General features: G+C 36.8%; 1 pseudogene across 1 annotated transcript in view; it reads right to left on the bottom strand.

Annotated features, from left to right (window-relative positions):
* Positions 1–16,888: 16,888 nt before the first annotated feature.
* LOC149560486 (cysteine-rich receptor-like protein kinase 10) overlaps positions 16,889–25,230 on the bottom strand; it is a 278,263-nt pseudogene continuing 269,921 nt past the window's right edge. The window contains exons 7-8 of the transcript XR_016363694.1: positions 17,299–17,351; positions 16,889–17,216 (exon numbers count right to left, since the gene is read on the bottom strand). The product of XR_016363694.1 is annotated as a cysteine-rich receptor-like protein kinase 10 (transcript). The remainder of the gene's footprint in view (positions 17,217–17,298; positions 17,352–25,230) is intronic.

Here is a 25,230-nt window from a genome sequence, read left to right as displayed (position 1 = left end):
CTCTTGTTTTTGCATCCTCTTAATGCTATTTTGCTTCCAGCATTTGCATTACTCTCTTGGAGACTAACTCTATGATGCTATTTTGATTTTGTATCATTTGCATTCATAGTTTAAATATTTACTCTTTGCACTAGTTTTCTGGGTTATTAATCTTTCCAGATTCTAACATAAGCATGTACAATGCAGAATCTATATGGGCTCATCGCCAGTAGCCATGCCCTATATACAATAAAGAAATTAATTAATTTTCATTACCATAAACATTTTACAAAAATGCATCGATATTTAATCAAATAGAAAGCACCTAATTACCTTTCCTTTGTCAGTGGATGTTGGCTCATCCCCGGGACTTTGTCCCCTAGGGATAGGTGGTACCCACAAGAGCGTGGCATCATAACATGTCTTAGCTCCTCCTCAATCATCAACTAAACATGAATGAAAATCACATACATGTATAAGTCAGTATGGCTTAAAAATTAAAATTACTCTATTATAAAAATTAACTTTAAATCACATATGTCATAACAAAAAAATGTATACACATACCAACACAGAAGGAGTCCATGCCTCTACATTCCCCTCTTCTCTTGCATCAAGGTTTGTAGCCTCTGCACGTGTGTCTAGTGTATCCTTGTCTAATAAAAAATGATACTCAGGAAGATCACCTATGGGACCTAGGCAAATATTCTTGCACGTAAGATAAGTGTGAGGCACAGAAATGTGTGATGAGCTAGCCGATGATGAACTGGTGGTAGCATCACAACACGGGGAGGCAGGATTGACCTAGCTTAAGATATCAATAGGCTACTCAGTCTATGAATGACTCTAATGGTCTACAAGCTAGCCTATGTTATAATATTAGGATGCTACACTTGAGGAGGGGGGGTGGAACATTAGTAGTGGGGACAAAAGTGCTATCTTTCTTCCATTGGGAAGAGGGTCTAGTCTGAGGAGCTCCTAACCCTACACCCATGTTGGGCTTTATGCTCCAATAGTTCACCTTGAGGCCCAACACAAATTTTGCATACAATTTTTTGAGGAAATAAAATGGCACCTCTAAATTGCTATGTGGAGGGATATCAAAAACCATTCACCAATGATCCCAAAAGTTTGCACGTATGGCATCATTTGTGCACCATTTAATTGATAGTTTGAGTTTTTTGCGATCAACTTGTATACCAGTTTTTGGGTTCACAAAAATGCTAGCCAAATCATCTTTGGTTATATTGAGGGCCGCAACCTCATCATATTCCAAGCCATCCTCAAACATCTCATGCATTTCATCACACCAAAAAATAGCGTCATTTTGTTCATTGGTAAGGGTTTCAATGTTATCCACTATGGCGTTTAATGTGGATAACATAGGAGCTAATGCAGGTACATTATAATATATTCTTCATAAACCCCTCAATTCGGTGAGATTTTCAATTATCAAATCCTTGATTCGAGGAGGGTTTTGAGGGGGTAAAGTTTAATTTGGTGGATGGTTTTACTAGGCCATTGAATCGTTTGGTGGGGGGTTACAAAGAAGTATTTCTTGCCTCAGTGTCATCATTTTGATTAGCTATTCCTATCAATTTGCAAAACATAATTTATATTAAAATTAATTAATTTTAACAATTTCTATCAAAAAAATCCTAAATTCTAAAAAGTTCAACTAAAACTAACAAATTTATGGTAAAATGTATTAGATTTATATTAAAATTGATAAAAAAAACAAAAAAAACCTACCTTATATTATGTATTCGATATAAAACCTGATATCCGAGCTGCTGAGCATGAAATAAGCCTATGAAAACAACCCATGGGTTGTCTTTTTAATTATTATTATTAACACTGATTGATATCAAGTATTTGATATTATATCAAATATCCAATATCTGTCAATGTTACTAAAAAGAAAAAGACAACCCGTAGGTTGTTCATGAAATAAGACTGTGAAAACAACCTACGGGTTGTCTTTATTTTTATTTTTTATTAACACTGACAGATATCAGGTATCCGATATCAAATTAGATACCCGATAAGGGTTGGGCCTTACTTTCCAGGTTTGGTACCTGAATAGGTGAAAAAAAGTTAGAGCGGATTTTGAAACGCTGTTAGACATTTTCAAACTCTATTTTTTTCACATCATCACTTTTTGGCACACCATGATCCTACATATACCCATATAGAATATCTCTATTGAAATGCTTACATATGCAAACTGTAAGTCTCGAATAAACATGTATGTAGAAAAATATAAAAAGTCATATACATGTGACCATTCAACTACTGAAGTACTAAATAGTCAAATAAATAGTGAAACATGTACATGCCATCGAGGTACCAAAATACACGTGTGTGTAAGTCTCCAAAATATACAAAGTCTCCAATATGTAAATGCATCAATATGTGTGCGTGTGTGTGTGTGTGTGTGTGTCTACACTACTACTACTATTAGAGGGACCCCTTAAGATACATATGAATAGAATGACCCTCTCGTTGAGTCTCCTGTACATCTTGTGCCTAAGGCGCATCAACCAACCCTGCAAATATACACACACACACACACACACATTAGAGCTATATATATACCTAGGTCTCAGGAGATGAAGGATGATCATCAGACTCCATCGTATCATCTATCAATGCACCTCTACTGTCTGAAACATTAGTATTTCCTAATACTCTAGCATCATCTCCTAAAACTCCAACACCTACTGAACCACCCTCAATGCCACAATCTCCAACTGCTAGTAATGATGAGTGGAGTGGAGTGTGTAACTGGTTTAGTAATGGTGTAGAACTAGTGCTGAGTTGGAATAACATGTCCATGTACGATGAAAAACCCATGCTTAGACTAGTATCAATCTTAGATAGCCCTCATAACTGCTCAACAAAATCATCAAGGCCCTCAGCTGTGATCCTAACATCTCCAACTCATATGCCTGAGTCATCTGTAGAGTGTCGTGAGCCTGGTACATAATGTTGTGAGCTATGTTGTGTGGTGACTATCACTGGTGTGGTTTGTGCCTGTGGAACTATGGGGCTCTAATGGTGTTTGATGGCGTACATCACTAAGTGAACTAACATCCCCTGTGTATCAGAAATATAATTGATACTATGCAATTTATCCTCCAAAAAATACATCGCTAAATCCATATGTGTGTGTTGTCTTGAAAGAGCACGAACATTGTCTGGTATTGGTAGTACAGTAGCTCTATATGCCTCATCAGGGGATGTTCTTGAAGTGCTACTGGATGCCTCTGAAGATGATTGACCTAGACGACTCTGTCGAGTGTGAATCTTATATTTTGTAGCATGAATCTTGCTACTATTTACAAAAATGAGCCTAGAAGGATTTGGCAATTTTGCATTACTGTGAAAGAGCATCATAACAACATTAGACATAGCAGGACGAAGTTTTGCATCTGATTGTACACACAAAAGCCCAACACGAATGCATCTGAATGCCTGCTCCTCATTGACTTTTGATGCCATTGAATCTACCAAACCCAAACCACTTCCTCCCATGAATTATTTTCATGCCTGTATCACATGCCATTAAACCACAAGACTCTGGCAAAAAATTTGAAAAGTTAATATTGTGGAAAATAAAGTGCTTACCCAATCTAGAGGCTTTCCATTTGGTATGGAAGAAGAATATTAGTGTTTTTCTTTCTAGTGATGATCTCAAGTACCAGCACTCCAAAACTATAAAAGTCTACTTTAACTAACAGCTGCCCTCGCATTATGTACTCTATGGTCATGTAGCCACTACATTTGAATTGAAATTGTTGACAATAAATTGGCAATAAAGCTTAGTTCAAAAATATTGTGTTGTAGCCCTAAATCAAACAAAATCATTAAAAAATATCAATTAAAAATCTATATTTGCCAAAATTGGGAAAACTATGAACTGAGATGCCTCCTTAAGTCATCACTATTTTTATGGTTGAAAATGAATTTGATGCAGCCACATTCAATATTATATTCTTAAAAATATGGAGGTTTGAAATTCATTAAATAATACTGAAGCAGAAGCTAGAACTTAGGTAGTTAAAGTCATAAGCACTTTATTGTAATTTGAAGTGATCTGAATTATAAAATTTACATAAACGTTAGTCAATAAAACAAAGAAATTGTATGCTATATGTTGGATTGGTTAGCTTTTGCACCCTGGCATTTATATATTTCTGTAGTTGATTTTAAATCTTTGTAATCGTTTTTATTCTTCTGGTATATTTTGTCTTTGTAGTAGTCATTTCTTTTTATGGCTATGTTACTACATTTATTTATATGTATAAGTCAATAGATATAGGGGTGGAAAGAGTTTTGCAAGGAATGGTTCAAAACCAATCAATGTATTGTTCTAGTATGTTGTGATTATCTTTCAGTTGTTATTCTAGTATAATAAATGGAGATGTAGTGCCTCTCATGTTTGTAGTCTGTACCTTGTTTATTTTGATTCAAGAGATACTTATACTCTTATTAGTTCGTACCTTGAGATGACCTAAGGGTCAAATTTGATACTATTGATTTAGTACCATAGATGTTTTATTGATATTCTATTCAGTTTATCACATTTGCATGTTGATGCTATTTTGAGATGACGGTAGATCTATGATGATATATGATTATATGGTTTATTGGACATAATTCTTGATTATGTTATGAGATGGATTTTATGCTATGGTTATTTACTTCATTCTTGTATCTTTATGATTTCTATGAATGTGAGTGATGTAAATGGATTAATTAGGTATTTAATGCATTTTTATTCGCCTATGATATTATATGCAATTGTACTTAATTGTGTATTTTAGTGTCCAAAAATTATATCCCTGGCAGTGGCACATGGAGTTAGTGATTCAACTATTCATATTTTACCAATGTCATCCTTGTATGGTTGAAGTATCCTTATTTTAATTGTTTTAATTAAAACCTTTTGGTGATTAGTAAATCTAAACTCATCTGCATTATGTGATTAGACCAGTGAGTGTATCTATGCATTTAAAGGTTTGCATTGTTGCAAAAGTGTTATTTTCTATGATTTTGGGCTTTTGGGCTTTAAATCTTTTCGGATTCAATTTTTGGCAGCTTTGCCTTAGGCGAATTCTTGTTACAGAGAATAACTTGTTTTCATTTGGGTCGATTCAGAGTCTAATTATTCTAGTTGGCTATTTTCCCTAATTAGCTATTCACTTGAAAAGTGAGTAAGTATTGAAAAAGTGATTTTATTATTCACTTCTCACTTTTTGAAATAGAAAAATTGAGACCTTTTTGAGAATCTTCTTCTGAAGGATTCAAATTCTATTCGTTTTGGGGGCTGTGAGTGTGGGTTTTTCACAAGGTTAGTCTTGTTGGATCCAGCTCAGGGAGTTCTTGCTTTGCTGTCACTTTCAACTGTTTTGGCGAGAAATTTATTTTATTCTACAAATTTCGGTTTCTACCCTTTTTGTTGTCAGGTAGGGCCTTCCTGTTTTGTTATTTTTGCTTCATTTTAGCTTATGTTTCTTGTAGTAGTATGTTAGGAGGCTGAGAACTAGTGTTCTCCTCTGTTATTGTATGCTAGTTTTGCCTGGTTGGTCGGGTATGAACATTTTCCCTATAATTGGGATGGGGTTTTGGTGTTTTGAGCCATTATGCTGGCCATTTTTGCATACGGTGTCCAAACTCATTTATTTTTGAATTTTTGGGATTTTAGTGTAAGGAAACTCAGGTGCGGAAATAGCTTCCTACACTAATCTCATAAGGAAAGTATGATGCAAATCCTATTAAAATCTTCTACACTTACAGATTCAATATCATGTAAACAACAATATTGCAGCCAACCATGCATACAAAAAATAGACAGAGAAAGGAAACCATAACACAAGGATTTGCCGATGGGGAAAAACCTTTCGGTAAAACAACCCCACCCCTTTAGATTCTGCACAATGTATTATCTTCAACACGAGGTTACAATACACTTGCAATGCAAGTTCAACATCAACAACAGAAGACTCCAGTAGCTACTCGCAATACCAACAATACACCTTTTTCGCATCGCATCTCTTCGCAACCCTAAAACCGCTTATATCATGCGCTTCACTTTAGGGCTACTCCCAAAGGTAAACCGTATTAGGGTTTTACCATTCTTTGAGAAGTGTACAGTACTCAAATATCTTAGTTGCCACATGTCTTCACCTGTCATTGAGTCTTCCTAACATAGCTCTTATGTGTCATAGGAATCCATCATAACCGTTTTAGTCATGATCTCCTTACACACAATTCAAGATGTTGACACATCGACATTATTTGCAAGAAATACATTTTACAAAACAAATAATAAGAATAGGAATTATACAAGGTTGAGACACCTTATTACTAACATTTAGTACCAGAAGGTCTAATGGGTTTTGATTTCAATTTTTTCCCAAATTTTGGAGTTTTTACCTCATTTTGCATGTCACCCTGTTTTCTCCGGTTTTCTTGGCATAATGTGGGTCATGGAGTGGATGATTTGTTTGGATGTTAGTCTGACCATTGTGGCACTTTTATGTTGCTTTGGGATGCATGTTGCATCTGTCCTCCTGAATCTATTTTTGGCTAAGTGACTTTCTAGTTTATTTTCTCATCCTATCCTTGTGTTGTGATCTTTGTGATGGTGGTGTGCCACACACAAGTACGTGTGCATACATATTTGTTGAGTGACCTGCAGGGCTCACCCTTTCATGTACTTGCTAGAAGTTATGATCATTGGAGTTGGGTTGGGAATCTGCATCCCTATGGGCACTCATCATTGGATGAGCATGGGTAGGGTAGGGTAGCATATGGAGGGGGCTTCTATCTCGCAGCCTAGTGATCATTGTGTCCAGAGGGTTGGTGAAGGAAGTTTTAATTAAGTGATGACTAAATGAAAATACTCGGTGGTAATAAATAATTTAAGATAATTAAAAAAGGACTATGAGCCTTCTGTTGAGGGAGAGCAGTTGCCAATACTACCTTGGGCTTATCAATGCCAAGCCACTCTCCATGATGTCAGCCCCTAAATAGTAGTCCATTGAGTTGTCTAACTAGAACCTATAGTTTATCCATTGTCTATCTTGGGTTCAGTCATCATATTGTCTGGCATGTGTGTTAGCCATGGATGTTGTTCTGTGTAAGTTTGTGGTTGGATCATTTTCTCCATCAACATGGCAGGTGTGGACCTATGGGTGCCATGTGGTTGGGAGGTGTAGCTACCTGTACCATTGGTAGGGACCGGTGTATAGAGACGGTCTATTGTTCTAACATGACCATGGCTGGATGTTTTCACTTGGTACTTTGGGTTCCAGATTATGCCTTCTTATGATGGATGCTTTCATTGGAATGTTTGTATATCATTTTTAGATGATGTTAGATTTGATGCATTTCCTTCTTATGATGATTAACATGTGATAGGTGAGGTTATCTACTTGTAGGGTTACTTATGCTTTGTTTCTAGCATGTTAGATTTCCTCATGCTTATGTTGTAACATGCTTAGTAATGACGTCATAATTATGATAGTACTGACGATCTGGTTGGTGGCTTGGGATGTTATGCACGGGGGATGGCTAGGGCCTAAGATGGTCTTATGATGCAATTGATGGTTGGGAGGAACTGTGTACGTAGTGTTTTCTTCATTGCAATGTTATTTCTATTACTGTGATGTTACTTTCAAGTACACTGCAATGTTTCCTTTTGTACTTTTATGTCTTACTGTTTGTTAGATGTTTAGTTATTGTTTTCTATCTTTTAGATATGGTTCGAGTGTTCTTGCCTTGAAATGTGGATCTGGTACTCCCTGGTGTGGAGGTTTTGTTCTCTATTTTACTTGTTTTATTGTCCCTAGTTTTTCCTTATATTTTCTTGGGTGACCATGTGTTAGCATGGTGTGATACAATAAAGTGTTGCATGCCCATTAGAATTGTATTATGTGATCCTTGATTGTGTCGCATGCCTCTTGGAGTTTTCTTGTGCGATGTTTTCCAATATCATGGCCCCTTTGAAGAACTGTCATACGATACCCTTAAAGTATCACACACCTTTGTGAGTGGTATCACCTCATCCCTGAAAATGTCGCCCTACTTCTTTAGAAGTATCACGTGATATTGGAAAGTATTGCCCAATGCTGATTTAAAGTATCGCCTAAAAATTGTGAAAATCTGTGCGAGCGGGCAGCGGGCACTTTTTGGCAAGACCCAAACTTTTCAGGAAGTGTTTCGAGTACCCTCTTCGATGTTCTTCAATCCTATGGTGTCACATTTTGGATTCGAAATGTTTCCATTCGAATTCAGTTCTACGTCTTTCCATTTTTAGTCCTTTGGGGTTTAAGATATATCGATATTATACTCAAGATATATTTTAATATATGCGACGAGTTCTTTGAGATAGATTCCAGACCTCTACCAGCTAAGATAAAGATTCTAGGAAATTTTAGGGCTTCAAAAATTCAGACTCAGCCAAATTTCATGGCTTCAGGATTTTAGACTTAGCAAATTTTTAGGAGTTAGCATTTGTCTTTCAGCTTGGTTGATCTCTTGTGTTTTCTTGTTTACGTTTTAGTCAGTGGTGACGCTTGGAGATCTTTGGTGTTTGGTTGTTGGATAGTCTTCCGTTGTGATCTTTATGATTCATGTATGATAGTTTTCTTGTGCTTTCATACTTGTTTAAAAAAAATAAAAATTATCTTGCTTGTATTTCATCCTTGTTCCAAGGATCTCTAGACAGAGCATTATAGAAGACTAGACTCTTTAAAAAAAAGGAAAACTTTAAAAGCTTGAGTATATAGTAATTTGTTGTCCCTGTTGAGAAAATGTTGCTTGTATAGAATGGCTTGTTTTGTTATTTATGTTGCTCTTTGGTTTGGGGTGATTGATAAGAAGTAATAGAATGGCGAAACAAAGCATGTTGGACAATTTAATCTCATTCTTTACAGCTAGTTTCTTGTTTTGGTATAGTCTTGAGGTTTTCGAGGATACCTATGTGTGGTTTTTTTATCATTGTTAAAGTATAGTTAGAAGAATATTTGATTGTCTGTCGAGTATTAGTTGACAGCCTGTACAAGAAATAAGGGTTTGTATTCCTTGCATGTCTATAGTGTGCTAAGTTGTTTCTAGGAGAAATTCTGGCATTCGAAAAGCTTTTATGTCCTAGATTTTTCTATGCAAAAGCCATTGTAGTACTTTTGATGAATATTATGGGCCTGAGACATTTGAGGTTTCCCTAGTGCATACATGTTTCTTGAAATTTGTTTTGATAAAATTTCTGCACTTTTATTTTTAAAAGTTAGGAAGCATATATCTCGGTCCATCTTAAGGGTAATTTTTCTCTGCACGTCAAGAGTACTTTGAAAATTGAAAAGAATTAGCATCCATACTCCACTAATGTTAAGTTGTGTCCTCTACCTCAGAGATTTGCACTAATTGGGTTTTATTGCTTTTGTTGCTATTTGACAATTGATTGATAGAGATTCATTGCTTATTTATTGCTAATCAAAACCCTGTCTAATGAAAATTAATCATGAATTACTTTCTGGCTTGTATGTGTTTGGATTCAATTTTTTTTTTCTCAATATTTTTTGGAAGGAAATTGGATTTAAAGTTCTATAAATAGATGCTATGCTAGGAAATACTCCACCTGGAGACATTTCAAAACTTTGGGTAATGAAGTTTGTTTGTAGAATTTGGTGAGAAACAAAGGATGTGTTTGATGGGCAATAGTTTGGGTAATTAATGTGAAAAATCAACTATTGCAGTCACTGATTATTAATCTCCTATCACAAACAATTATTAAACTGCTAAAAATAAATTCCCAGCTAATATCAAAAAATAACACAACTGCAACTTCACTTATAAAATACGGAAAGAAATGCGCAACACAATGAACACAATATTTTTGGACAAATTGTCCCTGGGAAAACCCCTAAGGGAAAACCAGTTCTACAGATGAGGAATTATATTAAACTTCAGCAAATCAAGAGATACAAAATTCCTTGCCTCTCACTGGCAGAACTCTGACAACCTCCTAATTTCTCCCACTGATATTCCCCACTGCTATCCCCACGCTAACACTACACCCTTGCTAACACTGCAAGACTGTTTGCTAACACTGCAAACTTTTCTCCAAAACTTCTTAATCCAAATGACCCAATGACCCCTTTTTATACTACTCCTGTTGATAAACCAACGACCGAGATTAAATCAAACCAACATCTGAGATTAAGACAACTCGACAGCCAATAATAGAATTGGTTGCAAGGTGTCCAAAAGGGAATCTCTAAAATTAGTAAATAATAACCATTTACTAATTCTTGGTAAGTGGACAAATAGCTATCCAAACCACCCATAAATACTACTGCTATTCATAGATAAGGACGAATAGCTGTCCAAGCTACCCATAAATACTACTGCTATTTTCGGGTAAAAAATAACAGTTGTCCAACTAACAATAATTAACACTCCCTCTTAGCAAGGAAGCTGTTCTGCAAGACACCCATCTTATCTCTGAAGAAGATAAATTTGGCCTTTCCCAAAGCCTTCGTCAGAATGTCTGCTACCTGCTCATCTATAGGTATGTATTGTAGTCGAACAACTCCCCTTTGTACACAATCTCTGATGAAGTGATATCTAATATCTATATGTTTAGACCTATCATGAAACACTAGATTCTCAGACAACTTGATGCAACTCTAATTGTCACAATGTATCACAGTAGTCTCAACCTTCCGACCAAACAAGGCTACTAACAACTTCTGAAGCCATATAGCTTCACATGTCGCCATGCTAGCTGCTATGTATTCTGCTTCTGCTGAACTTAGAGCCATAGACTTCTGCTTCTTGCTGAACCAAGATACAACTCCTAATCCCAAGCTGAAACAACACCCTGAAGTGCTCATTTTGTCTGTTGTACTTCCTGCCCAATCTGCATCAGTATAGCCTATCAACCTTATACCTTCACCTCGAACATATCTGATCCCATACTCGATTGTACCATGCAAGTAACGTAGCACATGCTTCGCCGATATCCAATGCATTCTCTTTGGTTCAACCATGAACTGACTAAGAGAGTTAACTGCAAATGCTATATCTGGTCTAGTGTTGACCAAATACATAAGCGAACCAATCAACTGTCTATATAAAGTGGGATCTACATCTTTCTCCTTAGATGTATCTACCTTCCTCCAATTCGTGATCATGGGTGTAGACATGGCTTTGCAATCCTCCATCCCGAATTTTTTCAAGATTTCAATGCAATATTTCCTTTGACCAAGGAAAATCTCCCCATCTATCTGCCACACTTCCATGCCTAGAAAGTAGTGCATAAGTCCTAAATCCTTCATCTCGAACTCTTCTGCAAGGTTCCTCTTGCAATCCACTATGAGCCCTAGTGAACCTGTAAGAAATAGATCATCCACATAAAGAACAAGAATGAGAATCTCACCCCTAACCATCAAGTAGTAGAGGTTAGCATCTGCTTCACTCTTTACAAAGCCCATTTTCTGCAAGTATGTATCAATGCGCTCATACCACGCTCTAGGAGCCTGCTTGAGTCCGTATAATGTTTTCTTCAATCTGCACACGTGGGTCTCTTTGTTGTGTGCTACAAAGCCTTTTGGTTGTTCTATGTATACCTCCTCCTTCAACTCACCATTGAGGAATGTTGTCTTGACATCCATTTGATGGATTTGTCATCCCATCTGTGCTGCAAGTGAGATTACAGCTCGTATAGAAGTATACCTGGCAACTGGAGCAAATGTCTCCTCATAGTCTATTCCCTCCTTCTGAGAGAACCCCTTTGCCACAAACCTAGCCTTGTATTTCTCGATGCTACCATCTGCACCGTGCTTTATCTTATAGATCCAACGTGATCCAACTACAGCCCTATCTGTTGGTCTAGGTACTACCTCCTACACATCATTCTGCATTATTGAAGAATATTCCTCAACCATAGCATCTCGCCATACCTGATGTTCTGCAGCTTCCTGATAGCTAGAAGGCTCACTATCTACCAACTGACTAACTAATGCCACAGTCATTGAACTTGGTTAGTTGTCTTCGCTGTCTAGTACTCTTCCTAGGAGCTCCCACAAACTCCTGAGTATCCCTTTGTGTATCTGGAACCAGATGGTTCCTGCTACCAACTGTAGAGGATGAAATGTCAACCTCTAAGTCTTCTAGATGCATTTCCTGTTGCACCTGTTGCTCCATACTCTGTGAATCTTCACTACCTGAGTCTACACTCGTACTGGTAACTGTACTTGAGCTTTGCTGCCCTTGACTTGGTCTTGGAGCTTCTGTTGGCTGCTCACTCTGATCATCTGCTGGAAAATCTCTGGATCTCTTGAATGCCTTGTCCTCCATGAACTTGACATCCTGTCTGACAATAATTCTTATAGTCCCTGGAATGAAAATCACGTATGCCTTTGAGGTCTCACTGTACCCAACAAAGTACCCCCTCCCTGCAGTCTGATCTAACTTTGTACGTGTATCTCTAGGAATATGACAATATGCCAAACTCCCGAATATCCTGAAGTGACTAACATCTGGCTTCTTCCCTGTGAAAGCCTCCTCTGGTGTCATCTTCCCTAGCACCTTGTGTGGAACTCTATTCTGAATGTAGACTGATGTATTACACGCCTCTGCCCATAAGTAACGGGGCATGTCCTGGTCATGTAGCATAGCTCTTGCTGCCTCCGATATAGAACAGTTCTTTCTCTCAGCAACTCCATTCTGTTGTGGATTGTAAGGAACAGTCCATTCTCTCTTGATTCCTTCTCTGGTGCAGAACTCCTGGAAGACATTTCCTTTGTACTCGCCTCCATTGTCTGACCAAAGAACCTTTATCTTCTTTCCTATCGAGTTCTCCACAAGAGCCTTGAACTCTTGGAATCGACTGAAAACCTCATCCTTAGTCTTCAAGAAGTATATCCAGGTCTTTCTAGAGAAATCATCAATAAAAGTAACATAGTACTCATATCCTCTGAGAGATTTCATCAACATTGGTCCACAAACATCTGAATGTACTAGATCAAGAACACCCTTAAATCTGATATCACTCCTTGGAAAAGATGCTTTCGCAAACTTCCCCAACACACATCCCTTACATACATTGTCGTGCTCTGTGGTCACCTTTGGAACACCTGTCACTGTCTCACGAAGCAATCTAAGTGCTCCATGATGAATATGGCCCATCCTCCTATGCCATAGCTCTCCAAGATCTCTAGGATTACTGTTGCTCATAAGTGCCTTAGGAGTATCAAACTGTAATCTATAAAGGCGACCACTCCTAACTCCAATGGTTATGGGTGATTTCCAATCCTTGTGCTTAATCAACACATGTGTCCCTCTAAAGAGTACATTATACCCCCTATCCTGAAGAACAGATACAGAAATCAAATTCATACCTAAGCCTGGCACATATAACACATCATGAAGTGGAATTATCTTTCCATTCTCCCTCTGAAACTGAACAACCCCTTTCCCAACAGGGTTGAGTTTGGACACGTTTCCCATAGAAATCTGGATGTTGGTGTCCTCCTCCTTGTAACTGGAGAAGTACTCTCTAACTCCTATCATATGAAATGACGCCCCACTATCTATATACCAAACACACTGTGAGGTTGAGCTAACCATACAAGCTATGAGTGCAAACTCATCTTCCATTCTACTGGAGATTTCTTCTGCACTTGCTGAAGCTGCCACCTGCTTCTTACCCTTCTTCCTCTCTGGGCAATCACTGACATAGTGGCCAAACTCGTGACATCTAAAGCACTTGACCTTAGAAAGGTCCTTCTTCTTCTTTTCACTTTGTGAATTTGATCCTTTGCTAGATCCCTTCTTTGCTTTCCCTTTACCCACTAGGGCAACGTTCTCTTGTTCCACCTCATTTTTCTGACTCTTGTTGGCCCCATTGACAAGACTTAGTCTAAACTCCTCCTGAGTGAAATCAGTCCATAGTCGATCCCAACTCGATAAAGTATCTTGTCCATTGACAACTTGAACAAAGACACTCCATTTTTTAGTAAACTCATTTAGGGCTATTCTCACTAGCTCATCATCACTAGGGCTATCTCCAACAGCTGCTAACTCATCCTTGACAAGTCTAAGCCTGGTGAGGTAACTTGTGACATCTTCTCCCTGATTCATCCGAGTATTCTTTAGCTTCTCTCTGAGAATCAACTCCCTGTTGGTGGTAGCATTCTGGTACAGATTTAGAATGGTGTCCCACATCTTGTTCGTTGTATCTAGCTCCGAGATATGTGGAACAATATGATCCTTGACACCATCAAGGATAATCCTCCTCGCTTTGGCATCGTCCTTCCTATATGCTGCAAGTTGTGTTGCATCCGTTGGTACAGGTACACCATTGGTAGCATAATCCTTGATACCATTCTCTTCCAACGATAAAGAAATTCTGGCCTTCCAGACACCAAAATTTGAAGCACCATCCAATCTATCCTGATCTCTCAAACCAGCTGAAGCCATCTCAAGGGTTTAAAGCAATAATAAATCTAAAGAGATCAAAATTTCTTTCCTAGGGCAAAACTCTTCTACCCTTAACAATGCTCTGATACCATGTGAAAAATCAACTATTGCAGTCACTGATTATTAATCTCCTATCACAAATAATTATTAAACTGCTGAAAATAAATTTCCAGCTAATATCAAAAAATAACACAACTGCAACTTCACTTATAAAATACGAAAAAAAATGCGCAACACAATGAACACAATATTTTTGGACAAATTGTCCCTGGGAAAACCCCTTAGAGAAAATCAGTTCTACAGATGAGGAATTATATTAAACTTCAGCAAATCAAGAGATACAAAATTCCTTGCCTCTCACTGGCAAAACTCCGACAACCTCCTAATTTCTCCCGCTGATATTCCCCACTGCTATCCCCATGCTAACACTGCGCCCTTGCTAACACTGCAAGACTGTTTGCTAACACTGCAAACTTTTCTCCAAAACTTCTTAATCCAAATGACCCAATGACCCATTTTTATACTACTCCTGTTGGTAAACCAACAACCGAGATTAAATCAAACCAACGACTGAGATTAAGACAACTCGACAGCCAATAATAGAATTGGTTGCAAGGTGTCCAAAAGGGAATCTCTAAAATTAGTAAATAATAACCATTTACTAATTCTTGGCAAGTGGACAAACAGCTGTCCAAACCACCCATAAATACTACTGCTATTCATAGATAAGGATGAACAGCTGTCCAAGCTACCCATAAATACTACTGCTATTTCCGGGTCAGAAATAATAGCTGTCCAACTAACAATAATTAACAATCAATCTGTTTGTTTCTTGCGGATGAAAAAGCATTTCTTTAGATGGGTGTAAGTAATATTCCCTAAGTTGTCATCAAGGAAGATCCTCAAGAATTATTAGTTGATTTCTATGTTTGGTAGTTCGAACAATAAATTCCATTAATATTATTTTTTGATGAACAATCTTTTTTTTAATTAATAAATAATATACTTTAACAATAAACTCTATTAATATTTTTTTGATGAATAGTCTATTTTTATTAATAAATAATATACTTTAAAAATAAACTCTATTAATATTTTGAGAGTGCATTTACTGATAATATTAATATTGTATTGTTGAGTATAGCACAAAATTAGGAAAGGGGATTTACTAATTGAGCATTGCAATTTCATACTTTTCAATTTCTTATGTGGGGTTATGTGGGAAGTTCAAATTGCTTTCAAAATTTACAATAATGTGTATAGGAACCCTTACTTCTATCTAAAGTTTCAACATCAGATCATCAAATATGATGTCATATCAACGTTCTTTTTAATCAAGGCGTCCTAAAAGATTAAAAAATGAGACCAAGCTTGTGCACTGTCATAAATATTGTTGATGTTGCATAACATAATTGGCTATGTTTTAGATCCTAGCAATACATTTGATTCTATCATGAATAGTTATTGCCACTAACAATTTCAGATTTGGAACTATTGATTTGATATTGTCAAAGAAAATTAACATTAAACCAACAAGTATTATAACAATTATTAGAATGTGTTCAGCTACTAGACCTTTCCCCTTAACGAAGATGTCAAATATTACTAACAACACTATTTTGAACTTGGTCTTTCTCATTAAAGAAGATACCAGATATTACTATTAATGCAATTTCAAATAAGTTCACAAACTTTTACGTGTATTTTTTTGTATTTAATTTTGATCTTTCCTGTATTGAAAAAGAAATCTAGAATACAGATTTAAGAAGTGTGCTCAGTTTAATGGGTATGCGTCTAAAATTGAGGTTAAATAGTCCCACTTCCATTGACTGTTGTTGGAATATAATGTTCCAAAAGTTAGTCGAAACAGGAATCAAATAAGATTTCTAGATTTTTCATATTTAACTATTAAAAGTCTTTCAATTGATTGAGTTAGATCCCATTTTATTAGCATATTTGTAAGATCTTCTTGACTTCAGTTGAATGCTAGATGTTTGTATTCTATTGATGAATAACATACTGATTTATTTTACTATTTTGTTCTGTACCTTTCGTGCTCTTTAATTTTTTCAACCAGTGATGAATCTATCTTTGTTCTGTATCTTTCCTGCTCTTTAATTTTTCTAATTTTTATCCAGGATTTCAGCCAGTGATGAATCTATCTTAAGAAAATGAGAGGAGTACATGTAGATATTTCTTTGCATATATGTGTATACATGGTTTGCCAGACAATTGGATCATCACTCTGTTCTTTTATTTCTCTTTCAATTTAACAACTGATGGTTTAACAAACAATTACTTGTCTAACAATACCTTTTGTTTTTCCTAATTATTTCTAACAAACCTACAATCTACATGTCACACTTAAATTATTTAAAGCAAGTTTTCTAAATAATTGCAAACAGAAAATAACTGATGCATAAATATAATTATTATATAATTTAAATAAATCAAACTTCAAATGATTAACCATTAGAAATCTATACTTAAAATCAGGTAAAGTCCATAATCAGCATGATGTTTACCATGTGCCTCCAACTCTTGTATGGATATGGGTCTTATCCTGAGAGAAAAATCTTGCTAAGCCAAAGTCAGCTATTTTTGGATTGAGCTTGTGATCAAGCAGAATGTTGTTTGCCCTTATATCTCTATGAATAATTCATACTGGTGAATCCTCGTGAAGGTAGAGAAGCCCACGAACAATTCCAACAATGATATTATAACGTTTTTGCCAGTCTAGCTCTCTGCATCTATTTGGATCTGTTATTCCTATTCTTAACACATTAGTCACCTCTTAGAGCAAATTAAAATATTATGATAACTTACCAAAGAGAAAGTTGTCCAAACTTTTTTTGGGATAATACTCGTACACAAGCAACCTTTTATTTTTCTCCATGCAACATCCTAACAACCTTGCAAGGTTTCTATGCTGAACATTTGCCATAAATTTAACTTCATTTATAAACTCTGTTTTGCCTTGTGTAGATTTGGCATAAAGTTTCTATACTGCTATCAAATTTCCATCTCTAGTTAGTCCCTGAACATAAATGACAGATTTAGAGCTCCCCATGTGTTGTTAAACTAACTCTAGTTTAGACTAGAATGAGCTGTAAAACTACCTTGTACACAGCACCAAACACTCCTTGTCCAAGCTTGTTGTGGTCAATGAAATTTTCTGTGGCTTCTATCAATGCTTGTAATCTAAAGAGAAATTTATGCTCGTGCATAAGCAAATCAGATACAGGGGATAATTCACGCCTTTCTGTAGCATTACAAAACAATAAGAGTAAAATGGGTAAGCTTAGTCTATTCATCACACTGCACTACCACAGCAAGAAGAATATTTAAGTAGAAATGGATTTCAGAGAGAACACCTTGGTTGGTTGTAGGAGTAGTTATTGCCTTTCCAAACAGGGCAGATTTAACTACTTTTCTCCATACAATCAGACAAATAACTAGCACCAGAATGCTGCCTCCCACAAAGCCTAAAACTATTGGTAATGTTTTTGAGGACTTCTCTGTACAATACAGTTCAATAATTAGGATTGTGTCCAGTGGTACTGTAATATTTTCAAAAATGAACATTAGAATAAGATAATTGAGATAGCTCCATTCACGTTAAAGAATTACATCTGCTCATAACTGTAGCATCTAGCTAATGGCTACAACTGAATAATAAAATAAAATATAGAAGAGGTTGTATTTTTAATATCTTATTAAAAAGAAGTTCATAAAATATTGTATATGACATGTTAATGACAAGGTAAGCTTCTGACTGTAGAATGGCTTTTGCATCTAAAAGATTGACCTAGCCATCCAATCAAGGACCAAACAGAAAATATTAAATAATAAACATTATGAAATGGACTGAACATGCTTTTTATAAGTTAGCTATTACTTTAATCTAAATTGTAGATTTATATAATAGTAAACTTTGACTGAGGAACTCTCTTTTTGTATTTAGAATGATGAAGTGTGATCTGTTTTCTACATCATTTACTGTAACAATCTTGATAATTTAAGATTAATCTACTTATATAAAAGGAGGAAACAAGAAAAATAACTCGTGTAACATATAATTTGACCAAAAATACAATACAATATCTTTATACAATTATCTACTCGAAAACTACCTCTCATTCCACTAAAGATTTCCGTGAACAAAACCCAGCACCCTAACAAGAAAAAGTTTGAATAGGTACTGGTAGAGGAGGCATTCATACTTTTTGATGCGGGAGGCAGGGGACTAAATTCCTCAGGGGAATGAGAAGGCGACTGAGCAGAGTAATAAAATGAGTACACTCCATATCTCGCCATGCAGCTGCCACACCTAACCTGAGCCCCTTGCTTTGTAGAATACTCCAACTGTGGCCTTGCTTTAGCAAAGCATTTTCTGCAATCTTGTATTGATATGTCCCTACAACACTTCCTGAAGAAAAATAGTTCGCAGATCCAGCAACCCTAAACCTTGTATGAACTGCATGGCGTAACTGATTTTCATACATACATACGTCGAATGCGACTGTCAGCAATATCTAACACAGGTTCTAATGACTATGGCCTCTGGGGGGATCTCTTCTGTATTAAGTGGTTGTCAAAATGGCTAAATATAGAAGTCTGTGTCTGGTCGTCTACACGAAAGTTAAAGTACTTGCACTTCAATGCTGGTTTTAAGAGCAATGCATATTCTATTCTCTTTCATGATGAAGACCCCCTACATGGACACTTTGAACCACTAATCCAAAAATGACAATTTCCCCACCAAGGCACTCACTTGTCCACAAATGCTTCACTTCCTCATCCATTTACCAATATTTTCTCAAAGACTTGTCAAACTTCTCAGTTTCCTTTGTGCAAAAATATATCCTCAATATCAGATTGTGGTGATAGTCTTTTCAATGCAATTGCCATATTGATGGGCGGTGAGTTTGATCATCATAGTCTTCGACGATACATGGCACAATCATTTTCCAATATGATTCTCAGCAAGGACAAAACAGCATTGGAATGCAAACAAACATGTATTCAATACGATCTTGGCATGAGTTGTGGTGTTACAAACTGGGAAACATTCATTGCACAAATTGGATCCCCATATGAACAAAGTAGAATTGAAGGAGCTCACTTCTGTTTCGAATGGCTGTCCTATATCTTGGAAGTGACGATAAGAACCTATTCAGCACTTGATGTCACATGGATCCGAGAATACTGCAAGTGTAAACAACCATCAAAGGTATTCAATATTATGCTGCACAAGATCAACGATTTGCACACACACTATAGTGCACAACGAGTGGAGCCTATATTGCAAAATGCTCAAAGCACCCAACATTTGCCAACTACAGCATTGGAAAAAACAACTCCAATAGTGAACATGGATAGTAGTAAACAAATCATCCCAGCTAGTACACATGTGCATGCTACTACCACTACCTGTATATTACCAACAAAAGCTTCCAATGAAGGCTTTACGGACAAAGAGAACATGCGACCAGATGGATTAAAGAAACCTCTTAGAACAATTAATATAATCTTACACAAATCACTCCGCAAGGTCAAACAGCAAATATGTACAGCTGGTACAATCACAAGAAACCAAGGTAGAAGACGTATAGCTGGTACAATCACAAGGAACCAAGGTAGAAGAAGAAAACAACAAACACCAATCACTTCTTACCTTGAACAGATTAAGGACACACCAAAACATAAATGCACAATTTGTGCACAACTTAATTTCAAGAGAGGTATGAGAGACGTTAGACTAGATACATGCTATAGACATTCCCTATCACTTCCACAGAGGGGGACTTCCCCAGAAGGCCAGATATGCAAGTTCTGCACGAAGCAATCACAACAGTCCAAAAGGCCATCCTATGCATCCCCAGAGAACATTAGGACTAATAGGCCTCTACAGCTTACAACTATGCTTTCAGAACTAGAAGAAAGACTAGTTTCATTACGGATTGCATTTGCACAGATTTGGCAATTAGGACATAGAAGATCCCAATACAGTTTAACAGGAACAATTATCAATGTGCCAATAGACATTAATCTAATACAAAGTGTATTGCCACGCCCAATAAATGACACATGGACAGTTGTTGTTGTTGCATTAAAGAGGCGTTTAGAGTATACAAATGCATATCAGAAAGGAAGAGTACGACCAACTGCCATTTTCAATGCACTCCAAGAGCTATACAACACAACACTATACAAGAAGCAAAATGTACAGATTAACAAAAGGTGGGAAGATCACTTGACACCTCTTGAAGATCAAGTACTAGAAAATTCTCCCTCATCAAATCATGATGACATTAATCTTGATAGTTCCCCAGAAATTGAAATAGATACCTTAGTCCACGGGTTTACCAAACCAAGAACCATTCATGCCTTGCAAGACAAAGTAATAGAGATAGCACCTGCAAAAGGCAAGCAACCACTAGGAATATTCCAGGATGAGCATGTAGAAGAGATGACCTTCCCCACACTATTCTTTGGCGAACCACGTGACAAAGACATTACGAAAGGATTTTCATACCAAATGATATCACAATGGGAATTACAAAATTCAAATCGAGTGTTTGCATATCACACAACAAACTTGTTCTTCAAAACTGTCAAAATACTTATAGGTCAAGTTTTCTCGCTGATATGGATAAGAATTTGCAAAGGATAACCAAATGGCAAAACACTTAAGGCAAAGGATGTCAAATGTAAGCCAAACCTTGACAAAATCCTACAATCAGACATTGGCTATACAGATTTCAAAAAAATTAGAAACTCGCCAGACTATTTCCACCATCTCAAAAAGAAAGTGTTTGCAATGATACGACAGTTAGGTCCTCCAACATTCTTGATTACATTCACAAGTGCTGAGAAAGATTGGACTCCGCTAACCACAACACTCAATGAACTATACGAGACACACTATGTGAATTCCAAAAAAATAGAAGCTCGAAGCCCTAAAGACACTGGCTTTTCTGCACTAATAAAAAATGACCCAGTGACTTGTACTCAATACTACAAACATCGAATCAATGCAATGAAGCAATTGCTCTATTCTGATGATACATTCTTTGGAAAAATAACCGACTATTTTTCAGTAACAAAATTCCAAAATCAAGGAAATGAACATGACCATTTCATGCTATGGGTTAAGAATGCTCCAATCTTTGGAAAACACCCTAATGCTAGCATTCAACATTTTGTTGACATTTTGTTGACAAGTACATAACATGCAACTCAGATTACTTAGATGACAACATGTCCAAGTTGCATAGACATCACCAAACTAGACAATGTAGGAAAACAAAAAAGAACAGTTGTCGCTTCGGTTTCCCGTAACTTCCAATGAGAAGAACAATAATAGTTGACCCATGTAATGAAGATACAGAAAAGAGCAAACATCTTGTTGAACAACTAAGATGTACCTTGGAGACCTCAACCTTTGATAGTACTATGTCCTTTACAACTTTCTTGAAAGCCTTGCATCTAACTGAGACTAAATATATCTCGGCAATACGGTCCACCTTGTTAAGACCAACGCTTTTCTTGAAAAGGAGCCCTGCACACATTTGGAACAATTCTTTCTCACCTCAAATCCCACAGTTATGGAAAGCAAATACAGATGCCCAATTTGTTCTAAATGCCTATGCTACAGCAATGTATTGTAGCTCCTACATGACAAAGGGTAATAACTCAATGACAAATGCATTCAACAGGATTCAAACAGACCATAGACAACATAACATTGATGCTATAAATATGATGAAAGGACTAGGTAATGCCTTGCTAAACTTGCAACAAATGTCATCTCAGCAAGCTGTACATATTGTGCTTGGCCTCCCTCTTAACTATAGCTCACGGAAATGTACATTCATAGACACTTCGCCCACCAATAATCGTACATTCATTTTAAAGCCACAAAAACTTCTAGACAATGAACCGGACGAGTCACAGAATATTGCTTGCAAAAGCTTGATTGATCATTACATTGCACGCCCATTGTCAATGGCCACTATTTGCCTCGCAGAATTTGTTGCTGAATATACACTAGTAAAAGGCAAATGTGCTCGACGAACTAGACCACAAATTATAAGATCCATAAGATATAACAAAGAAGTCGATCCTGAAAATCACTACAAAGAGAAGCTTATGCTTTATGTCCCATTTTCCACCGATGAGAACTCCTTGAAGCATAATTACAACACATGGCAAGATGCTTTCATTGCCAATGAACAAACAATACAAATTAATGAAACAAAATATACATATGGTGCAAATGAGACTTGGGGAGACATGGACAATGCTATTAATGACATCAAAATTGCAAATCGAAATAGCGAAGACATAAATGATGGAAAGACTTGGAATCATACAATCAAAGAAGAGTATGACTTGCAACCAGATTTAGAGACGATATGCCCAAATCTATGCATGAGGAATCTCACAAGGCAATTTGAGCTTTCGTCACACCCACACTTGCTTAACAACACAGAATACTATAGCCTTCGGAGGAAGCTTAATAAAGAACAACAAGCCATAGTAAAGGACATATTACTTAGGAAAAAATATACAGATACAACACCATTGCATCTCTTCCTAACAGGAGGTGCAGGAACTGGAAAGACCTTTACTACAAAGGCAATATACCAAGGGCTTCTTCGTATATACAACAAGACAATTGAAAGTGACCCAGACAAAATCAAGGGCCTATTACTTGCATATACAAGAAAAGCAGCCTATAATCTAGGAGGCACAACTCTGCACTCTGCACTACTCATTCCATATAACAAATCTGTTGCAAATCCACTAAGTTCTGAAAGATTGGACATGTTAACAAAACAATATAGCCAATTGCGAATCATTGTCATTGATGAGATCTCCTTGGTGGGAGCAAGGTAGCTACGTTGCATAGATAAAAGATTTCATGACATAATGCAAGTACCTACGAGATACTTTGGTGGTCTAGATGTCATTTTCTGTGGAGACTTCTACCAAGCAGAACCTATACATGACTGCCTAGTATTCCAAACTCTGACAGATAACAATGACCTATTATCTTACAACTTCTGGAAGCTAAATGTAAAATGCTACAACCTACATACAATAGTTAGACAAAAGGATCCAACCTTTATCAATATTCTAAACCGAATACGTATTGGATGCCAAACAACTGATGACATAGTATTCTTGAATGGACAATGCTTGCGCCCACCACCCATTGACCCAACATTTCCATTTTTGTTCTACAGGAGAAAGGATGTTGATGCACACAACCAAAGGATATTATGCTCTATGCCTGGAGAACTAGTCACAATTACTGCAATAGTCACAATTACTGCAATTGATGAGCATGCTTGCTCCGTTGCAATAGACCATTCGCACCAGAAAACAATACCTTTGGCCAAACAAATACAATTAAAACAAGACATTAACGTCGAAATCTGTGCTGGAAACTATGACATTCAAGATGGCCTTGTCAATGGAGTTGATGAAAAGTTCAAAGCATACTCAAAAGACATTGGCCCAGACATTATTTGGCTACAATTCAGTGACTCATGCATTGGTAAATCCCAAGCTAGCCGATTGACAAATCTTAATAAAACATACATAAATAATGGTTGGGTGCCAATTCTTCGACTTGCAAGACCACTCCAAAAGAAAAATACTATGTACAAAACCACTACTAGAAAACAATTTCCTATACAATTAGCATGTGCTCGCACCATTCATAGAGCACAAGGACTCACTATGCACGGCCTTGCATTTGACCCTCCAGGAGTGCACCACCATGGCCTAACATACACAGCACTATCTCGAACAACAACCATTGACTCACTATTCTTACTGAACCCTCTCACAACAAAAAACTTCAACGTGAAATCAAAAGTGACAGAAGAAATGACACGTCTGACAAAAGATGTTGCTTGGCAACTTACCAACCCCCACAAGGCGCTCGACAATATACCCTCTATTACAATAGCTACACTCAATACTCGTCATTTCCAACCACATTTAGAGGACATCCTACACGACAAAAATCTAATGTCATCAACCATTATCTGTCTACAAGAAACCCATCTACAGACACCACTAGTCAACAATCCCTTGCCAAAATACAATTGTTTCACAACACACCAACTCCACAGCATAATGACATGCATTGATCAGAAAATACATGTGTTAAGTTCTACACCACTATGTGTTGACAATGTAGAGGCACTAGTTATCTCCTTACTCCTAAACAACCAAACAATATTCCTTTGCAATATCTATGCAAGACCAACTGCTACACTCACAAATATCCTTACAGCTATCAACACAGTAATGGCACTTGTTTCCGCCCAAAGCTTTATCTACATTGTTGGAGACTTCAACATTGACATCTCTACAAGATCAAAAAACACCAGATTGTTAGAAGACACTATGCATTCATACAATTTGCACTTGGTACAAGAACCACCAGGCCCTTCACCAAGTACAATAACAGACCACTTCTAGATGAACACTTACTCATCTACACCACTAGCCGAAAGATTTGAAGCATACTAGACTGATCATGATATTCTAGTGACTTCCATTCCTACCATTCTTTAGCCACCATATGTAGTAAGCAACATCAAATTTTCCAGCACACTTATGCTTTGCAGATTTTACACACTGCACACTAACATATGCCTTGACACAAACAACTTGTCATTTATGTATGATCATACCAATTGCATTGTCATATTGCAAAATCTAATTAAACAAAAA

Source organism: Cupressus sempervirens, chromosome 4, assembly GCF_028749045.1.
Source record: "Cupressus sempervirens isolate cs-2001-9-10 chromosome 4, ASM2874904v1, whole genome shotgun sequence".
NCBI lineage: Eukaryota > Viridiplantae > Streptophyta > Pinopsida > Cupressales > Cupressaceae > Cupressus > Cupressus sempervirens.
This window is presented reverse-complemented; position numbering and strand designations above follow the sequence as displayed.